Below are 20,628 nucleotides of genomic sequence, written 5' to 3' on the forward strand. Positions count from 1 at the left end.
CAGAGTGGGCTGGAAATGTCAGGATAAGGTCAATCAATGCCGGAATATTATTGCAGTCAGCATAATGGGCTGAGATTGTCAGGATAAGGTCAATCAATGCCAGAATACTCTTGCAGTCAGCAGAGTGGGCTGGAATTGTCAGGATGAGGTCAATCAATGCCGGAATATTATTGCAGTCAGCATAGTGGGCTGGAAATGTCAGGATAAGGTCAATCAATGCCAGAATATTCTTGCAGTCAGCATAGTGGGCTGGAATTGTCAGGATGAGATCAATCAATTCCGGAATATTATTGCAGTCAGCAGAGTGGGCTGGAATTGTCAGGATAAGGTCAATCAATGCCAGAATACTCTTGCAGTCAGCATAGTGGGCTGAGATTGTCAGGATGAGGTCAATCAATGCCAGAATATTATTGCAGTCAGCATAGTGGGCTGAGATTGTCAGGATGAGGTCAATCAATGCCAGAATATTATTGCAGTCAGCATAGTGGGCTGAGATTGTCAGGATAAGGTCAATCAATGCCAGAATACTCTTGCAGTCAGCAGAGTGGTCTGAGATTGTCGGGATAAGGTCAATCAATGCCGGAATATTATTGCAGTCAGCATAGTGGGCTGGAAATGTCAGGATAAGGTCAATCAATGCCAGAATGCTCTTGCAGTCAGCATAGTGGGCTGAGATTGTCAGGATGAGGTCAGTCAATGCCAGAATATTATTGCAGTCAGCAGAGTGGGCTGAGATTGTCAGGATAAGGTCAATCAATGCCAGAATACTCTTGCAGTCAGTATAGTGGGCTGGAAATGTGAGGATAAGGTCAATCAATGGCAGAATATTATTGCAGTCAGCATAGTGGGCTGAGATTATCAGGATAAGGTCAATCAATGCCAGAATACTCTTGCAGTCAGCAGAGTGGGCTGGAATTGTCAGGACAAGGTCAATCAATGCCAGAATACTCTTGCAGTCAGCAGAGTGGGCTGGAATTGTCAGGATGAGGTCAATCAATGCCAGAATATTATTGCAGTCGGCATAGTGGGCTGGAATTGTCAAGATAAGGTCAATCAATGCCAGAATACTCTTGCAGTCAGCAGAGTGGGCTGGAATTGTCAGGACAAGGTCAATTAATGCCAGAATATTACTGCAGTCAGCATAGTGGGCTGAGATTGTCAGGACAAGGTCAATTAATGCCAGAATATTACTGCAGTCAGCATAGTGGGCTGAGATTGTCAGGACAAGGTCAATCAATGCCAGAATACTCTTGCAGTCAGCAGAGTGGGCTGGAATTGTCAGGACAAGGTCAATTAATGCCAGAATATTACTGCAGTCAGCATAGTGGGCTGAGATTGTCAGGACAAGGTCAATTAATGCCAGAATATTACTGCAGTCAGCATAGTGGGCTGAGATTGTCAGGACAAGGTCAATCAATGCCAGAATACTCTTGCAGTCAGCAGAGTGGGCTGAGATTGTCAGGACAAGGTCAATCAATGCCGGAATATTATTGCAGTCAGCATAGTGGGCTGAGATTGTCAGGACAAGGTCAATCAATGCCGGAATATTATTGCAGTCAGCATAGTGGGCTGAGATTATCAGGATAAGGTCAATCAATGCCAGAATATTCTTGCAGTCAGCATAGTGGGCTGGAATTGTCAGGATGATGTCAGTCAATGCCAGAATATTCTTGCAGTCAGCAGAGTGGGCTGGAATTGTCAGGATGAGGTCAATCAATGCCAGAATATTATTGCAGTCAGCATAGTGGGCTGGAAATGTGACGATAAGGTCAATCAATGCCAGAATATTATTGCAGTCAGCAGAGTGGGCTGAGATTGTCAGGATAAGGTCAATCAATGCCAGAATACTCTTGCAGTCAGCAGAGTGGACTGGAATTGTCAGGATGAGGTCAATCAATGCCAGAATATTATTGCAGTCAGCAGAGTGGGCTGGAAATGTGAGGATAAGGTCAATCAATGCCAGAATATTATTGCAGTCAGCAGAGTGGGCTGAGATTGTCAGGAGAAGGTCAATCAATGCCAGAATACTCTTGCAGTCAGCAGAGTGGGCTGGAATTGTCAGGATAAGGTCAATCAATGCCGGAATATTATTGCAGTCAGCATAGTGGGCTGGAAATGTCAGGATAAGGTCAATCAATGCCAGAATACTCTTGCAGTCAGCAGAGTGGGCTGAGATTGTCAGGACAAGGTCAATCAATGCCGGAATATTATTGCAGTCAGCATAGTGGGCTGAGATTGTCAGGACAAGGTCAATCAATGCCGGAATATTATTGCAGTCAGCATAGTGGGCTGGAAATGTCAGGATAAGGTCAATCAATGCAGGAATATTATTGCAGTCAGCAGAGTGGGCTGGAAATGTCAGGATAAGGTCAATCAATGCCAGAATACTCTTGCAGTCAGCAGAGTGGGCTGAGATTGTCAGGACAAGGTCAATCAATGCCAGAATATTATTGCAGTCAGCATAGTGGGCTGGAATTGTCAGGATAAGGTCAATCAATGCCAGAATACTCTTGCAGTCAGCAGAGTGGGCTGAGATTGTCAGGACAAGGTCAATCAATGCCGGAATATTATTGCAGTCAGCATAGTGGGCTGGAAATGTCAGGATAAGGTCAATCAATGCCAGAATACTCTTGCAGTCAGCAGAGTGGGCTGAGATTGTCAGGACAAGGTCAATCAATGCCGGAATATTATTGCAGTCAGCATAGTGGGCTGAGATTGTCAGGACAAGGTCAATCAATGCCGGAATATTATTGCAGTCAGCATAGTGGGCTGAGATTATCAGGATAAGGTCAATCAATGCCAGAATATTCTTGCAGTCAGCAGAGTGGGCTGGAATTGTCAGGATGATGTCAATCAATGCCAGAATATTCTTGCAGTCAGCAGAGTGGGCTGGAATTGTCAGGATGAGGTCAATCAATGCCAAAATATTATTGCAGTCAGCGGTCCATGATTTTTACATTTGTGGGCCAAGTCAAAGCATAGACGTCTTTGTAACTGCAAGATAACAGAATATATTAAGCAGTTTGGACAGAAGTGATATAACATCTGTCGTGAACAGCATACATTTCATTGTAGCAGGTTCTCTCATTATTTTCAATAAACTTTGGACTTTCCAGGTACATCTGATGAAGTTCCTTTCTGTGAAGGAAGCTAATAACAAAAATAACTTTTGATGAAAATCTAACATTACTTCTTAGTTTAAAAAATATGGACGAATTAACATAATATGGATTAAAAAAATAAGCAGTAGTAATAAAAGTACCCTTTTATTATATTATATTTTAAAAAATGAAACCAATTTTACAACTAAACTTTGTACAAATAAAATTATGAATGGAACGTATTTACATGTATGTATGTATGTATGTATGTATGTATGTATGTATGTATCTATGCATGCATGTATGTATGTATGAATGTATGTACCATTCATCCATAGATCCATCTACCCATCCATCACTCTTTCAAACAACTACCTTCTGTCTTTCAGAATCATGTTACCCTGACGGAATTTAACGCTTTCCTCACACGGTAGGTGTACATAGCTTGTATTAATACACGTCACCCCGTCGGACTTTAACGACTTCCGGGTATTAATTCAGTTCCCATAGTAAGCATGTGCAAACATCATGATATAACAAATTCAGTTACTTTAAATTTCCCAGTACTCATAATCATATCTATATTTAGCAATAGAGATGCATTCTGGATGACAGTTACTGTGTAGAGAAAAAGATATTTCCACGTTGTCAGGACAGCCCTCATGTATACAACCTACCTGGGGTGGAGAACGTCACCACGACCTTGGCGACTGGCCTTTGTTGCGCAAGATTGCGGCTTGAATCGACACTTGAGGTACAAAATGGCGGCTATCTTCAAAGAGACGAAGTAACTGGTAAAAAAATGGTTGTTTATTCACACCCAAGCCTCAGTCTAGCCGCAGGAGAAAGACATTTGTCGTGCGCGCGAGAAACTAGGCAGACTACAGTTCGAAGAGACCCCAGTATCAAATCAATGCTGAGTTAGGGAAATATGGGCGGGGCACCTGTCCGAAGCAGACCCTTATTCTACAGGTCATGTTACGATCACTTAATTGCTAGCCAGGATTTTGACCAACGCAGAGGTATAGTGAGTTAGGAAGTGAGCTCAAATAGGCGTATTCCGAATGCACGGCACTAGTAAAGGTTTTACTTGAAAAGCTTCTAAAAGAGAAGCATTCGGTGCTGTTTTTGGAGTTGTTCGCGTTGGACCGAGTGCTCAACAAAGGTGACGAAGTAGGGAGAAGTTGTTGTAGAGGACACTAGACCGGATAGAACAACGGAGGCCGAAGTTTGAAGGTAGACCGGAGAGCGGAAGTGGAGGAAGTGGAAGGGTGAAGTACGTAGTCGAGGGACGGAAGGGGTACTGGAGTACCAGTCAAGGAAACGGAAACAATACAGATGCATAAATTACCAGAACAGGTGGAAACACTCTCACGTTGCATATCAAATGATGAATTTGGCAGATTAAATAGGTCGACCGAGTGGATAAATTGAGGAAATTTAAAAGTGTTGTTTATTATTTAAATATGTTTTTAAATTGTTTTTCCTCACATTTTGTTTTGTATATTATCCACCTAGACCGTCCTTATCGCTGACTTGGGGCTAGAAGCTATATGTTCATCTATTTAAATATTTTAAATTATACGTCCTCCTACGATATTAGCAAATTACCATAGGAGACAACGTTACAGATATGAACCGCGGCATTTCCTGGACCTACGTGTGTTTGAAACATATGCTATCAGTTCCGCACTAAAGAGTCATGTGCTAATGTCCGTATTCCAAACTCAAGATGTTTAAAGGTCTGACATTACATAGATAAAACAATGTCTATGTTTCCAGTTACAACTAGGCTAAGCTCTCTAAAGGTTCTTTCCCTAAAATATAGTTTTACCAGTCCTGTCCAGCTAAACTCAAATAGAATCTATGTTGGGGTTTGGACCGAGACAAGGAAATCCCAGTCGCGGGTTTATATGATATGTCTCCCCACTCGGGCAAGCATCGTGGGGAGACATATCATATAAACCCGCGACTGGGATTTCCTTGTCTAGATCCAAACCCCAACGTAAATTATTTTTCTCACCCAATATTTTCCTTTAAAGTATAAAATATTCTTCCCTAGTGTTCACGTCCAATATTTATATGCGGCGCATGAATATAAATATGTTAATGAGGACTGTGGTGTGACCGTTGCGTCCGAAGTATACAGTTTATACGCGTGAGCAAAGAAAAATAACAACATAAAACGTCGCATAATAATGATGTATTATCACATTTAATATATGGATGTTATATGAAATTGACAAAAAATAATTAATATTTATTACAAGAAACTGTTTTATTTTCATCAGTTACAATTTTGAAAAGTTATATTGTAAATAATAAAACGATATTGGCTACTCAGCCCTGCTCTAGTTATACTTAATACAAGCAGTAACGAAGAGTAACATCTTTCTTTAGGTTATTCATGGGTAATTAGAGATCTGTGTCACTATCGTATATAACTATTCTTTTCTTTGGAGGAGGTGAAACTGTGTGTAACATACATGTGTTGTCCTTAATATTGATTGTAAAATTACCCCCGTGTCTAATAGACCCTCCAAAAACGGACTGTAGCGGATAACCATGTGCTAAACGTTCAAGTTCACGCATTCTTTGAACATTTATTTTTCTGTCCTGGAAATATGGCAAGTGCTACGGAGAAATTTGCTTATGGATTAATGTGTTGACTGATAAATGATTCCTTCTGGCTAGTAAGTGCATTATTTGTCATTCAATAGTGTAGGTATATTTTTTATTCAACTGGGGCACAATGGTGATGATCAACAAATTTAGAATAAAGCATGCTTTAGATAACAATTGTATGGCTGTTTCTAAGTTTTCCGTAAGAGAGCTGGGAGGCTATGAAGTGTATAGGTCTATAGTCTATGTGCATCGATCAGTGTTTTATGTTGTAATTCATTTCACACAACATTGAGAATTTTATCCTATCTGTAGCATAGTTATTTTTCAAGTTAGCGTCATTAAATATAGCTAACAGTATATAATTTGTTCACACAAAGTATTTAAAACTAGTCAGGTAGCTTTAGCTACATTTAATGATGCTGACATGAGAAATGTACTGAGCTAGGCCTGCATATAAATAAAATTGACCATATTCTACATCATATGCCTTTGTGTCTTTGTCTCTCTCGAAATGTTTTTTATGGTGTGTTCTCAAAGATGGATTTACCTTAAGGTACTATGTTTTTGTTATATATTTGTTGTTGTTGTTTGATTTTACTACAACTACGTCAGTCAGAGCAGAAAACAACAAGGGTTTCTTTTTTAAAAGTAGTTCTGAGCGCGTGGACACCTTGACTGAGACGACTGGTCTGAGATGACTAGACTGAGATAAGACAAGTAAGGTTAGCAAAACAGCTAGATTTCCCTGTCGCATGGGTGAGAAATATCAATCTAGACTATAAAACCGAGGTCGATCATCCCCTAGACAACGAGATTACAACCAAACGGAAACAAACCCCAACACGAAATAAGAAGACAAGACTATTCATGACTTCCAGTCTTGCCACGACTATCATGACTTCCCATCTTGATAATTTGAAAATCGAACTTACTACGGAGAGAATCAATGTGTTACAGATGCATAAAACAATGAAGCAGACATTATAAAATTTCTTTGATTTTAGGTCTTATCTAGAACGATACCATTGGTAAATTAGGTCTTATCTGAGACGATGCCATTGAGAAATTAGGTCTTATCTGAGACGATACCATTGAGAAATTAGGTCTTATCTGAGACGATACCATTGTTAAATTAGGTCTTATCTAATTACGATACCATTGGGAATATCCCTATCCAGGAGATGTTCAATACATTTTTCATCGGTTATTGTATTATTGAACACAAGAAGACAAATGTCTAACTTATTCATGTGTCCAAAATATTTTTCTTTGTCGTATAGTGCTTTGACAGTACATAAATGCATGGATTATTACATCGTCGGTATAAACTAAATAAATATTGGGCAGTTAAGTAGGTAATGGACAGCGAGAATGATTGGGACGCCCACGATCCAGGACAGTAGAACGACCCGTTGGGGACAGTGACAGTGAATAATACATGCTAGCATCATCTCAGGCATCAATAGAAGGTACTGAAAATTTTCGGAGCTGTAGAATGTGTCAGAAACCCACGCAGCATGGACTATCAGGAGCCGCCAAGAGGTCAGTATGGTTCCAGCACTAGTAATTTGAAGAATTGCAAAGGAGATCACTTCCAGTACAAACATGTTCACATGGCAACATATTGTGCCGAGTATGTTGACGCCACCTTTCATAAGATTAGTTCATCATAGCATTAAATCAAGGGATGGACATGTGCAAACAAAAGTATACCAGTCATGAACCAATAGGGCGACTGCATGCTCCAAAATAGATTTTATAATCTATCCAAGAACTAATCACATCGTGCGTTGCTGGTTTGACATTGCAAGCTGTAGACTTGTTTATTTGACAAATCGTCTGTCTTACCTGCGACTCCAAACATGGTTCTTAACTATCAGTATCTGTATTCCTTATTACGTCGGCAACCACGCGCATTATGTGTGCATTCGATGGACTGACATATATTGTGTCTTCACAAATGTGTGTGTGTGTGTGTGTGTGTGTGTGTGTGTGGTGAATAACGTAAAAATATTGTACCTGGAGATAATGTGCAGATGCATGAAGTCAGCCTATGGATATGTCCGTACATGCAGAATTACTAGTTTATCATGTTTTCTATGTCGCATAGGACTTGTTATGATAGCGACGCAAATGTCGCAGCAAATCACTAATCCACTAGATGAGGAAGATAATAATGTTGACGGCGCCGCCTGCGATGATAACGATGATAGAAAAAAAGAATGCTATATGAAACCACAGGTAAAAAACAGTAATAATAATAATAAACTGAATAATCATGACGGTCAGGTTTATGGTAGGTATCATAGATGTAGTTCACGTCAGCGTCGTAAAGACCACCTTTGAGTTGTTTTATTACACATTGATGCAATAAAAGTAATTGTGCAATTTATTTATTTTTTAGCAAGAGATGAATACCTGAGAAAAGAGCGGAGAACGCTCCGATTTTGTAGTCTCACTGAAGGGACGTATTTGTAAATAGGCGAAAGCAGACAATGCTTTCGATCAATTAGTAACCGTAGTTGGGTGTATTAGGGGAATATATTAAGTTCCTATACTATGTAATGAAGCAGTATGCAAACAAACTACTGTTCGGTTTGCAAAGGTTGTGTACTGAAACTATGTTAGCAGTTAGCGTTTCTTTGTAATACGATTAAAATGAAATATAAAAATAACAAAACCGCCTTCACATATTTGCACCCATCCACTCGTATAAATTTTCATTAAAAGTTCACATATTTGCACCCATCTACTCGTACAAATTTTTCATTAAAAGGAAACGAAGAAAGCCTCGTTTCCTTACAATGAAAAATTGATACATCTCGTGGTATATCATTGATACAGCGTACATACTATCTATCTATCTATCTATCTATCTATCTATCTATCTATCTATATATATATATATATATATATATATATATATATATATATATATATATATATATATATATATATATATTGGTACGGGTAATAGAAAATGTTGGATTTTATCAGACCTATTTAGATAAACCATATTTTATGTCATACATTTGCAATTGGAGATAACCAGATATACAATATTGAATGAAAAGAATTATCGGACCCTATTTGAACAAGAATCATATACAATACGTAATCATTCCGTTTAAAGAGCATTAGAGAAAGAAAAAATGTCCGTATTACATTATATATTATTTGGCGTTCTCTTTCTAAATGTAAAGAACCCCTTTTACTGCATAATTAATTTCTCCGAACCGGAACGAACACAAAATCATGCAGCCGACTCGTGTTAAAGTGGAAAATTGGAACGAATAACTTAAATAACTCCATAGACGAACTTAATTCAATTGACACGTCGTATTTCATGTATTACGTATCATTAAACAAATCCTTGATGTCACTTTATTTTATGATTGGTGTACAATCGTGGGCCGCAGTTTCATGACTTAAAACTGTGCAAGGGAAGAATTGAAAAACAGAATTTGCTCGTTCTATAAGTCTCTTAAGATCTTTGATCGCTTTTCAGATTCAACCTTGCTCTGTATTGCTGAACAAAATAAAAGGAACAAATTCAGGACTCTTCACAGGTTTGGTGAATGCATACCTTTGAGCACGAGGAATAGGTTAGAACTCGAAGGCACATTGCCTGCTGCATATATGCTCAAATATTTGAACAAAATAAAAATGAAGTAACTAGAAGCAATTGTGAAAAGTAAGTTCTGACTTTGGTTTTAAAAGATGTTTGACTTTTTTAAACGAATTTCTTAGAAAAGATTTTGTTACATGCAAAGATAATTTGCTTATTTCATGATAGAAAGTAGTCACATGAATATTAAAAGTGTTTCCTAGGTAACGCATTCAAACTGTGTCATAAATGACGTTGAAATACCCATTTGCATACTCCTTTGTATTTGCATAGTGCCAATTACTAAACCCTTGGTGCTTGGGAAATTTACGCACATAGCAATTTAAGTACACTAATTTGAATTATTTGACATGTGGGAAATCGGTTTACTCTCAAACAACAGTGCAAAACTACTTCTTTTTTAATAGTTTTAGCGGTTTAGATTCTCATTTATTTTTTTCAAAAAGGCCAAACTGCGAAATAAGGACAAAGAAAACAAACAATAAACATCAATGAAAATGTTGAATTGATTAAACTTTACATTATTTTGGATCTATTAGAATTATCATTTTAAAATTGTGGATATGGCAATTTAGTCGGTTTTGACCTCACCTGTGTGTGTGTGTGTGTGTGTGTGTGTGTGTTTTAAGGCACCTCTGCACGAAAGTGGATTAGTAGTGCCATAAAATGGCTAGCTCAAAGAAATGGCCAAAATGAATTGCAAAACAAAATAGGAAGTTCAACCCTTTTGAAGATGTGGAATTCAGTACAAAATGATAAAATATAATATGCAAGGAGGGATGGAGCAGTGTTCTGACACCGGGCGTCTATACAACATTTTTGTTATCTAATCAGATCTGATGATAGTGTATTTATCGGTTTCTACGACATAGTGAAGGCCGCAAATCTCTGTATAGACTGTTTTGTTTGGACAACGTATGTTACATTTTTCGCTCTTCACTGTGCTAGATGATGTGTTTGTCTATATCATATGTTGGTATGTATTGCACCATTTATCATGAAACGACCAGTGTGGTCAGTATGGCCTTGACTTTTTATGGGCGTTAACTTTGCGACGACTAGGATGTCTGTAAGTTTTTCGGTCTATGGTCAGCTACTACTGATGCGTTCGGAATGATTAAATGTATTGTGTCACTCGATTCCACGATGGTCAGTGTTTCTGGATGATTTGACCTACTTTTAGGTCGTTTGGATAGTGTATTTTGTAGCTGTAGTTCATCAGATATTTAGACAACTCATCAGACCCTTGTTGGAATGTTTCATCGTCAGAGCAAATTCTGCGTATTCTTTGTACCTGTCTGTTCAGAATGGAATTCATGCATTAGATGACAAGTAGATACCAAACGTGTCTGTTGTTACATAATGCGTCGACAGATCTGCGTCTATGCTATTTGTTACGATTAATCAGTAGAACACACAAGAAAGACCCAGATCTGCCCGCGGAAACAGTTTGCCCGGTTAAAACACGTCATACGTCTTTCAAAGCCATCTATCAGGTTATCAGCATGTATAAAATACGGCAAGGCAAAGCATAGCAACGGACGTATCCATACACAAAATATATACTTATTGATTTGAACATGTGTCTCATAAAGCTGTCTGTTCATACGTCTATGTACTGCAACTCAGAATTTGTGAGTTTAAAAAAGTTGATAGGGAGAGGAAAACAAAGACGACATGTTACTACTAGACCCATATAAAGTTGAAGGATCAAACAAGATAAAAACAAGTTTAAACAAGAATTATCTTCAAAATGATCGTTGACGACGAAGAAAAAACCAGACATACGGTAATTGTGACAAAAATAGTCAGAGCTTGTAAATTGTGCCAGCTTTGCATTCTCTCGCGCGCGTGTCTCTATAAGTAAACAGTGATCGAAATTGTATTTTATTGCCTATATGTATCAGTTTTTTTCGAGTTAGTAATGGATGCTTCCCATGTTTGTATAAACTGATCACGACGTCTTTCCTTAATCATTGTATATACACTGCAATTTTGGGAATGTTTTGATAAATCTAAATAAATTGAAACCCAGTTTCTGATAGAACGTTTTGAGTGCTCTCAACCCATTTGTATCTGCATAGACCATTAGTATAATCCTGCAGTAGCTTCAGATACATGATGTCAGATAGTTTCGTTTGTTTTACCATTAATAAGATTTGCCCAATAACCAATCATTTTTTTTTAATTTGCAAGTGTAGCAGGGTTCTACCAATTTCGCCAGAAATCATATACGTGGGATGGATTTTTTTTATCCCTTTTAGCACATATTTTAGAAAATCTTAATAAACCTGCTCCATCATATCTTATTTTTCAATACAGCAGATCTCAGCCGCATATGTGAGAATTGGGACTATTGTCATATGAAAATATCTCAGCCGCGTATGTGAGAATTGGGACTATTGTCATATGAAATTATTTAAGCTAAAAATCATCAAGCACGTTCAGATTTATTATTCTTTTCATAAGAAGGTATATAACTTTCCTGGTTTGACTAATTAGGTTCTTAATTCCCAACAAATATCTACCATTCTCCGTTAAGGTCAGCCCCAAATATTTATAATTTCTGACAATTTCAAGTTTCAAATCTCCTAATTTGAATTTCACATTTTTCCTGTTTCTGCATTTTCCAAAAATTAAAATTTTTAATTTGCTTGTTTTAGTGATAAGTTAATATTTTTGGCAATAATGAAAGAAAGGTCATGGTTATTTTGCATATCTCGCGGATTACCTGAAAATAAAACAGTATCGGCTGAATATAGTAAAACCAATAGTTCTAAATATCTCACTGTATCTCCATCCAGTAAATCAACTGTGATGCCATTACCACTTGAGCTCAAAATGTTATTCTCCGTGTCATTTAATACAGGGCAAATTATAAAGGAGAAAGGTTCTCGCCTTTTCTAACTCCTTTACTACAAGTAAGTAGCCCTGATTTCTTTCCATTGTGGAATATACAAGACTTTACATCCATATACATATTCACTTTCGCCTTGAGTATTTTCCAATTTGTACCATTGTTAGCATAGTTTTTCCTTAAGCCAACTCTCCACACCTTGTTGAATGCATGTGAAAATCAATAAAAGTGCAAAACAGTGGTTGATGTCTTCTTTTTGAAAGATATATTAAGGAATACAAGACAAAACTATTATCAGTTGTGGAGTATACCTTTCGAAAACCTGCCTGGGCCTCAGATTGTAAATTGCTTTCCTCTAGAAAAAGTGAAATTCTATTGTTTACAGCGATACATATCTTACAAAGACACGTTAATATGGTAATTGGTCTTTAATTCGTAGGACCTGGTTGATATTCCCTTTTTTTATCTATCGCTTTAATCAATCCTTTAGTCCAGGCATCTAGAAAACACATGTATTTAAACTCAGGTTTTAAAAAAACTTACAAAAAAAATGGAAGAAATACTTTTCGTGTGCATTTCAAAGATTCTTTCAAGATGGAATCTTCACCAGGCGACTTATTAATTTCAAATTTCTCAGTACTTTGAGTTGAGTATTTCCCCTTAAGAGACTGGTTAATTTGGTACTGTTTAGTGTTCTATGCTTGATGGTTCCTCATTTGTATGATCCTCATCGGGATGGATTTATGCTCTTGAAATAATCATAAACGATGTTCATTTCAATAGGTATGTCAGCATTTGTTTCAGTCAACTTGTTTATCATTAACCAATATTTTTTTTGGGGCTTGTTGTTGGCATCTTTCATTGTTTATCTTGAGTCTTCTTCCTATGGAGGATTTAAAATTTTCAGATTGTGTTTCTTTGAAATTTCTTCAGGCAGGAAGCATGCCATTCTTACTTTGCTGCGTGTTCGTCGTAATATTTTTAGCAGTTTCATATTTATTTCTAGCTAGCATACATTGTTTCCCCAAAAATGGTTTACTATGTACGTTATTGTTGTATAGTTGTTTGTTGTTCCTATTTGCCAATGTTTTATTAGCACTGTTTTAAAAAAAATAACCTTGACAGAAAAGCCTTTTTTAAACATGGCACGTGCAGTATATTTATGCCGAGCATGTCAATGTCATTAATAAAGTTTTATCAAACGAATTGTGTCAAAAAGCAATTATATTACCCCCTCCCCCCATCTCTAAAGCAATTATCACCATAATATGAAGTTGTGGATGATAATGATCAAATCTATATCCATCAGTATTGGCCCATCTTTGATGCAAGCTTGTGTGTGGAGAAAGCAATATGTCCCGCAGCATTTTTCTACATATGTTTCAAATTTTGTAGAGAAGTTAACATTTTGGAATGAAAAAGAATTTAAAATTTGAAACGCAAAAATATTGCATATATCATCACAAAGAAGTTTACCTGGCAAAGCTGTTACTCAGCCCAAACTGCCATGAGATTTAAGACAAAAACAAAGGATGTAGCGTTGTATGACGAACGAATGACGATAGTTAATCTTTTGCTGACAAGGTACGGTACTTTATGGAAGTACTCGACAGCCACGCATATTAGACTCAGTCCTCTGTATCTTCATGTTGATGATCGCATTAACAGATCGGACAGTAGAACTGCTATTATCATAATCCTTATACATGCAGATTATTTACTATTTTTACAAATGTACGTGCTCTCTCTCTCTCTCTCTCTCTCACACACACACACACACACACACACACCTTTACTACTGTATTTCAAATGAAAGTTCTGAGCAATTCGTGCAGATGGCAACGTATTCCACAGGAACAATTGTATATTCAGACTCAGTACACAGACACACTGTAACAGGTATACCAGATTTTCTTTCTTCGGTATGGTATAAAGTCTATTCTCAAACGACCTGATTTTGCTTACTTGATTGGTAATTCATTGCAACCAACGTTGTTTTTATAGACGTGTCGACATTACTCATGTTTAAAAAGTACCCAAGAAAACTGCATATTTGGTTTATCATCTTTGTATAAAATTTGACTGCATCAGTGATTGTATCGACAATAGTGTGATTTTCATTACCCATTATTTTGTATTAAATTTGACCGCATCAGTGATTGTATCGACAATAGTGTGATTTTCATTACCCATTATTTTGTATAAAATTTAACTGCATCAGTGATTGTATCGACAATAGTGTGATTTTCATTACCCATTATTTTGTTCAAAATTGCAGAGACCAGTTTGTAGTCTTTTACATTGCATTTGGGAGGGGCTTGTTTAGTTTTTGAGATATAGTGAAATCAAACTCCATATTTTTGGATGTTATGTATTTTTAAAGCAATGCCGTTTACTGCCCTTCATGAAAATTGTTTACATCCAAATTACCTTATCACGCTTTTTGTGTACCAGTTTGTTATTTACTAGTGCTGTTTATGGATATACTTTATTTTTCCCTTTGGTTTTATAATCAACATAAATTCAAACTTCTTGTTATCGTGCAGTTTTAAAATTATTCATGCTCTAATGTGCTGTCTCACCCCACCTTCACCCCACCCCCCACGTACGTCATAATCTTAAAATGTAATATCTTTCAAACCCACCATGTTAACATCCTCCATGATACAGCTTCCTTCTTTTGGTTCAATGGCGTGAGGTTTTGAGCCGGTTCTAAACTGCTTAACGATTAACTATTTCGCTAATATATATTGAAGGTGAGCGTAACTTTGTCGGAGTAGGAAAATTTCGCGCATTTCCTTCGTTTTGGTAACAGTAACTTCAGTTCAGGCCCGGACCTAGGACAAGGCGAACGAGGCAACCGCCTTGGGCCCCGCGCTTTCATGAAATCACTTCGGCAATGCAATTTTTTTAAATTGGGGCCCCGCGTTCATCGCTTGCTGCCTTTGGCCCCCACATGCTGCCTCGGGCCCCGCACATCCTAGGGCCGGGCCTGCTTCAGTTTGGCGCAACGCAGAAAGTCAACAATGGCTTGCTGAATAGAAAAATAAATTAGGTGTGAAAGGAACTATGTATTATTAATGAGTGCCTTCTTGGACACGAATAGCAGCCTGGGATCGAGGGAGTGGTGTGGAAGCGAGTGTTTTGGAAGTCATCATCATCATCATTTAAATTATAGACGTTTTCGCCCATACGAGCATGTACGTCTGGTTAATGTCCATAAGCGGACTATTTAATTGATCCCGGGGAAAGGATGTAGAGCCTCATTCCCCAAGCATTACTGTGCATAAAAGGCACTATTTAATTGAGCCATCAGGTCTTGGGTCAATATGACTGGCTTCATAGACCCTAGCGACCTGAATGTAAGGCAATACTTGAGTGGGGATAGACCCAACACACTCGAGTTAAAGTTAGTTTTGGAAGGCAGTTAGTTAATTTAGATTTAAGTGGCTTTCGCACAGTCGTGCATGTACCACTGTTTTAGGCCTATACGGTAGGCTATTTAATTACTCCTAGGGGAAGGAATTCGAGCCACTTCCCCGTGGCTTTTATGTGCTCACAGAGCACTGTTTGATTGAAGCCGTCAGGCAGTGGGACTAGGATTAGTCCCTAACTGTCTGAAAGGAGGTCTTGACGGCCAATGAGAATAGACCCAACACACACTCGACCTATTCAGTCGCTACTACTTAGCTGCATTTAGGTATGTATGAGTGGAAATGGACCCATCACGAACTCATATGTTGGTACTGAATATTCAGTAGTATTAAGGGCGTGCACTGCACGCTATTTATTTTGGTGTCTGGCCGTGGCAAGGGAGGAGACGGTGGAAAGGCGGCTCCAAGATCACAGGTCGGTGGTCCTACACTTCAGGGTAACGGGTCTAAATTATCGTCCTACACAGTTTTGAAGAGAAAAAAGACTATGTGCTGTTTTCAGTTTAGAATTTAGCTTAGGAGAGGTATCTTAGGTGACAGTTTTTGTAAAGTTTCCACCTTGTGTGGCTTTTCCTGATGGTCTTGGACTGTTGAGACCATCTTATATGAATGATTCTCTTTTTAGGGTCTTACTTGTCTTAATTATCGTTGTTTTATTTGCAGCCTTGTGCTGCTGGGCTTGATGGCTGTTGGTGTTTAGACAACCTTATAGATGCTAATTTTGGGTCCTTCTTTCCTAAGATGTTTATAGTTTTTCTACTTTGTGCAGCGGGTCCTGATGGTCTTGGGTGTTGGACACCCTTTTATGTTCTAATCTTGTGGGCCTAGAATTTCTCGTGGTATAGATATTACTGTCACCTTCGGCTAGAGTATTCTCAGAGATATTAGTGATGTTACGTGCATGCTAGGTAAGTCAAGTATTGTTTAGAGAAAGGGGAAAATGTGTGGTTAGATTGATATATTGTTGCTTTTGTTGTGGGGTTTAACGCCATTTTTCAGCACACGATAGGCTATGTATGGCGGCCAGCATTAATGGTGGAGGAAGAACACGGGAAAACCCCGGGAAGAACCATCGACCCACGAGAAGCTACTGGCAAGCTTTCTCACATACCCACATTGGTCGAATCCGAGACTCGAACCCACGTAGACAGAGGTGAGATGGCAGTGATCCGTAACGGAGAGCGCTTTAGACCACTCGTTTTTTTCTTTTTAAAACTTTTGTTTTCTTATATTTATTTCTCTTTTAGATTGTTATATAAAAGAGAAATAAATATAAGAAAAAAAGATTTAAAAAGAAAAATGAAAATTTATATTTTTCTCTCTTTCTCCGAAGAAAAAGGGTGGAAAACAACGACCCCCTATTTTTATAATTTTTGTCCCCCCCCCCCCGTTCCTATTTCTATTCCTAGTTGCCTTATTGTCAGATGTTATATTTTTGGTTAGATTTTTTTGGTGTTATTTTTATTTTCAGGCTAAGTCTATTTGATTAAGACATATCTTTGCCGATTACTCGGGTCGCTAAGACGTGTCAAAGACATCTGGTCTTATTTTCTCCCTAAATTTGAGTTTCTTAGCCTGAATACTAGTTATGTGAGGTTTATTTCGAAGCTAAATTTGGATAAGACATATATCTTTGCCGATTAATCCGATCGTTAAGACGTGTCAAAGACATCTTATCTTATTTGCTCCCTATGTTTATGTTTGTTAGCCTGTACTAGTTGTGTAATGTTATTTTCTGGCTAAAACTATTTGGATAAGATAGATTTCTTTGCTGATTACTCGGGTCGCTAAGACATGTCAAAGGCATCTAATCGTATTGGTCCATACGTTTGGTTTGTTAGCCAGTCTCCTAGTTAATAACAATTTAATTATGTAATTTTGCTTTTATATTTTGTTTTGTAACACAGATTAATTTATAAAGTTAATTATATTTATATAGGTGAGATTGAGGTTATGGTTCTTATTCATTAAAAATCTGTGTATGTATCAGGGGATCCAATCTTATTTTGCTCCATTTTTAGTTTGGTTCTTTCTGTTTTTAGTTTGTGGCAGGTGTTGAATATATGTATTAGGTCTTCTGGAACCCGGCAGTGGTAGCAATTTGGGTTGTGGGGTTGGGGTCCTGTGTATTGCTCAGAAACACCTGGCCAATTTGGTTTTTCCTGTGTAAATTCTGTTTATAATCCTTTGATCGTTAGTGTTCACGTTTGGTGGTTTCCAAGATCTGGTGAAGTTTTTTTATCGTGGAGTATAGTTTTCTGCCTGTAGTATTTCGGTTCCAGTTTTCTAGCCATATCCTACTGATATAATTTTTGGTTATACTTATTAATTCACTGACACTGTAGTGGAGGTTAGTATAAGTTGGAAGTTATTTACACTGTTTCTTCACTGGACAACAAATTTTTACAAAAGTCATGTTACTGAAATAAAATTAGTCAATTCTTATCAATTTTTATGTGCTGAACACGAATATGACAGTCAAATTGCAAAATTGGCTCTAGTTTTTTTGTAATCTGCAAGAAATTAATGTTTACATAACGAAATGCATTCCAATAGTAAAAGGTCAACTGTAATAGCCTACCTATAAAAAATCAAGTCATTGACTACATCTTAGATTTCTTCGCCTGTCTCTTGTACAGCTGTTCGGGAGCATCTCTGAGGAGTGTCCAGCAGTAGTCAGCCAGCATTGTAGTGGACCATTTTCCCTGGTATCTTTGTTCCATTGTTGCGATATCTTGATGAAAACGTTCGCCGTGTTCATCACTAACAATACCACAGTTGCTAGGAAAGAAATCCAAATGGGAATGAAGGAAGTGAATCTTTAGAGACATATTGCAGCCAAGTTTCTTATACTTCATCAACATGTCTTCTACTAGTTCCTTATAGTTTTCTGCCCTAACATTTCCGAGGAAGTTTGTAGAAACTAGGCGAAAAGCATTCCATGCTTGTTTCGCGTCACCTTCCAGCAAGTTGTTGAACCGGTCATCTTTGAAAAGCTCTCGAATCTGAGGACCCACAAAAACTCCCTCTTTAATCTTTGCTTCGCTGAGTCGAGGGAATTTTTCATGCAGGTATCGGAATGCTGGCAAAGTCCGGTCAATGGCTTTCACGAAGTTCTTCATCAAACCTAGTTTGATGTGAAGGGGTGGTAGCAAGATTTCCTGAGCCTCAACCAGAGCTGGGTGTTGGATATTCTTCTCTCCAATGGCTACATTCTGCCTGTGAGTCCATTCCTTCCTCATGTAGTGCATTTCCCTTGCTCGGCTATCCCACTCGCATAAGAAACACATGTATTTTGTATATCCTTGCTGCAGTCCCATTAAAAGGGCAACTACCTTCAAATCACCACAGAGGTGCCAGCTGTACTTGTTATACTCAATGGAATTCAGTAGCTGCCTTAAGTTATCGTATGTCTCTTTCATGTGGACAGCATACGCTACTGGAATAGATGGAAGAATGTTTCCATTGTGCAAAAGCACAGCCTTGAGACTCAGTTTCGAAGAGTCCACAAATAGTCTCCATTCTTGTGGGTCATGAGTGATTTTTAAAGCATTCATGAGGCCCTCAATATCGGAACAGAATATCAGATTACTTTCCTTTCTGAAGAAAGGCTCCAATTGCTGGTGGCGCTTTCGATATGCAGTAATTGTGACATCTTCTTCTAGAAGATTCCATTGTTGGAGTCTTGATCCTAGCAATTCTGCCTTGTTCTTTGATAAGTCCAAATCACGAATCAGGTCATTTAGTTCTTCCTGTGTTATTCTGTGTGGGGTTGATGATGCACCACAGTGAAAATCTGGATCACTGCATGCTGATGGACCAGGAGAAGAACAGGTCGACTCACCTTTGTCTTCGTCAGATGAATCAAGAGAATATTCTGCTGGAGGTTCTGGAATAGGAAGTCCCTCACCATGTGGAACTGGTCTCAATGCAGACGGAATGTTTGGGTAGACTATTCTCGACTTCTTTCGCTTCGTTATTCCGCCGGAAAGAGGAGGAACCAAGCAGAAGTAACAGTCATTTAGGTGGTTGCTTGGCTCTCTCCACACCATTGGGACTGCAAACGGCATTGATGACCTTTTGCAATTCAACCACTGTGAAAGCTGTGTTGTACATGTAGCACAGCATATATGCGGAGCCCAAGGCTTGTCTTGGTCACCAACCTTGCATCCGAAGTAAAGATGATATGCCTTCTTCACTTGAGAATTGATACTTTTCTTCTGGTTGGCAAATGTCACTTCCCCACAAATATAGCAAAAATTGTCCGCGGTATTAACACACTTTCGAGGCATTACTGTTCTTTATTGTACGTAAATGGATAAAATAATAAGTTTTATGTAACAGTAGCTTGAACTGTCTCGCACAACGTCTAAAATATTTTAAATGCTGAACCTATCTGATTGGGCTTTATATAGTACACTGCTTACGTCAGCTTCAGCAGCCGCCTGGCATTAGTATAATAGGCCTACACATGTATAGTACACTGCTGACGTCAACTTACTTCAGCAGCCGCATGGCATTAGTATTGCATTGCATCAGAAAATGATGCAATCAACTGTGGATGATGTGAGCATGATGGTATTATGCAATGTTACATCATTATTCCGGATGTTGCTGCAGTCCTACTGGAGAAATTTACACAGTGAAACATAGAAAATGAGGTATATGAATATCTTCAAAACGAGAGCCAATACAAATTTTTCACGGTTATATTCGTGTTCGGCACACCAAAATACTACAGATTAGGGCCTTTTCAAGTCAGTAATGATTTCACTGTTGACCAGTGTTATATATCATGAGCCGATGTCAGAACGGATCATATAAATAATCTGAGGAACTTCTTTCACGTAGTATGATTTTGTTTTCTTCAGGTTATTTATTTCTTTCCAACATCGAGCTTGCGTCAGTCATCTGTGATATCTGCCTCATTATTAATAATGATAATGACACTCCGGCCTTATTGCTGTTGCAAGAGAGACGAAA

The sequence above is a fragment of the Sinohyriopsis cumingii genome, chromosome 19, assembly GCF_028554795.1.
Source record: "Sinohyriopsis cumingii isolate HCF-2022 chromosome 19, ASM2855479v2, whole genome shotgun sequence".
NCBI lineage: Eukaryota > Metazoa > Mollusca > Bivalvia > Unionida > Unionidae > Sinohyriopsis > Sinohyriopsis cumingii.